Source organism: Schistocerca serialis, unplaced genomic scaffold (assembly GCF_023864345.2).
Source record: "Schistocerca serialis cubense isolate TAMUIC-IGC-003099 unplaced genomic scaffold, iqSchSeri2.2 HiC_scaffold_1078, whole genome shotgun sequence".
In the NCBI taxonomy this organism is placed as follows: domain Eukaryota; kingdom Metazoa; phylum Arthropoda; class Insecta; order Orthoptera; family Acrididae; genus Schistocerca; species Schistocerca serialis.
Genome location: NW_026047270.1, coordinates 52,501 through 55,000, shown reverse-complemented (window position 1 = coordinate 55,000; position 2,500 = coordinate 52,501).

Genomic DNA, 2,500 nt, shown 5'->3' with positions numbered 1-2,500 from the left:
TTGCGCCTTAACCTAACCTATGTTGCGCCTTAACCTAACCTATGTTGCGCCTTAACCTAACCTATGTTGCGCCTTAACCCAACCTATGTTGCGCCTTAACCCAACCTATGTTGCGCCTTAACCCAACCTATGTTGCGCCTTAACCCAACCTATGTTGCGCCTTAACCCAACCTATGTTGCGCCTTAACCCAACCTATGTTGCGCCTTAACCCAACCTATGTTGGGCCTTAACCCAACCTATGTTGCGCCTTAACCCAACCTATGTTGCGCCTTAACCCAACCTATGTTGCGCCTTAACCCAACCTATGTTGCGCCTTAACCCAACCTATGTTGCGCCTTAACCCAACCTATGTTGCGCCTTAACCCAACCTATGTTGGGCCTTAACCCAACCTATGTTGGGCCTTAACCCAACCTATGTTGGGCCTTAACCCAACACACGTTGGGCCTTAACCCAACACACGTTGGGCCTTAACCCAACACACGTTGGGCCTTAACCCAACACACGTTGGGCCTTAACCCAACACACGTTGGGCCTTAACCCAACACACGTTGGGCCTTAACCCAACACACGTTGGGCCTTAACCCAACACACGTTGGGCCTTAACCCAACACACGTTGGGCCTTAACCCAACACACGTTGGGCCTTAACCCAACACACGTTGGGCCTTAACCCAACACACGTTGGGCCTTAACCCAACACACGTTGGGCCTTAACCCAACACACGTTGGGCCTTAACCCAACACACGTTGGGCCTTAACCCAACACACGTTGGGCCTTAACCCAACACACGTTGGGCCTTAACCCAACACACGTTGGGCCTTAACCCAACACACGTTGGGCCTTAACCCAACACACGTTGGGCCTTAACCTGCTCTGTAATTGTCATACGACGCGTTAAATTAGTGTAGTGTTGCCTAACTGCAACCCCCGCAATATAGTTTGCTACTCGCACTGCCCGGTCCCCAGTGTATCGCTTCATGTTAAACACCTTGCAGCTATACACTGTAATGTGGATGGCAGCAGGACGTACATGCTCAATGCCCTTTGCAGTTGTTCATTGGCATTTGCAGTTGTTCATTGGCATTCGCATGGCGAAGCACTTAGCCTACGCTGTGGTACGGCCTGTGTCAACTGTCCGCTGATGTTGTACGTCCAAATCACACACTGTACTGCACATTGGTCCTCATGTACTGAATGATACATCGTGGTACATGTGACCGTACAACGACTGCGCCAACAACGGCGAACCATGCGGTCCAAATGTTGTGCACTCAGCTACGTGTCGTCTCCCTATAAGAGCTGGATTGCAGTGTGGTATGCCCTGGATGGCGATCAGCATGAGCCGTCTGTTGATGTAGTGGCGCGTGTTGTCAGACGTAGTCGTCTCTTCTCACACACCGTGATAGCATGGTGCACTGCGTTCCACATCTGCGACATGCGACAGAGGCCGGTTGACAGTCGTTCGCGCAATGGACATCGCATACGTACGGGGGCCACCTTCCACGTGTTCGCGAAGCGTGCACATGTTGTTGCGTGTATGTGGGCAGACATAGTGTGTCGTGACACCTGACACAGGCATGCAACAATCGTTGAATTTGCAAATGGCGATGGACGCCTACGTTTGCTGGTGACGTTACGCAAATGAACAACTGGTAAACCGTTGTGGTGCGGTTGTTCTCGCTAGAGGTGAATCAGTGATGGCGACGATCGGTTGAGCTACCAACCGGTTGTTCCAGCGATACCCACCATGCCCACGAACGTGAATGGCATCTGGGTGTGAAGCGATACGCGGCGGTGGCTGGGTGGGACCGTCCCCGGCCGGTGAGGGGGGGCCTCCCGGCGTGCTGGCCGCGCGGTGCGTGGGCGCACGCGCTACAGCCGGCTGGTGGGGGCGGCCAGTGGCAGGCGCGCCGGCCGACGGAGGCGGCAGGCGGCGCAGCTGCGCGCCGGCGCACCCTGCACGCGGCGCCGTGCGGCCAAAGTAGGTCCTCGCGGGCCCGGTGCGAAGCGCGGTGGACATCTGCAGTGTGCTGGTCCGATTGAGGACTGTGTGCGCTGAGGATGCGCCGCCGCCCGGCGCTCGGCGCCGCGACGCCGTCTGCTGCTCGGTCGCCTCTGCGGTTCTCGCAGGTGGTTTGTATCGCAGCTGTGCGGACGTGTTGGCGCGTGCGCTGTGCTGGGAGAGTTCGCTTCGGCACCCAAGTGGGGCTTTTGTCCTTCTGTGGCGCTGGCGTTGGAGCTGCCGGTCACCGTAGGTGGCGCGTGTTGTCTCCCGCCGGCAATGCCACGACAGCACGCTCCCGGGCCTCTGTCGGCAGCGGCAAGCTCAGTTGGGAGCACGGGTGGTCGCACCTAAAGCGTCTACTCGCCAAACCCCGGGCGATTGCGCATCTCTCGAACCCGACCAAGTACTTAGGACGGCGCTGCGCGCCGCCGGGACCTGAGAGGGTTTCGAGGTGTATGGTGCAGGGGAGCTCAGCCTCCTCCTGTTTGCAGAA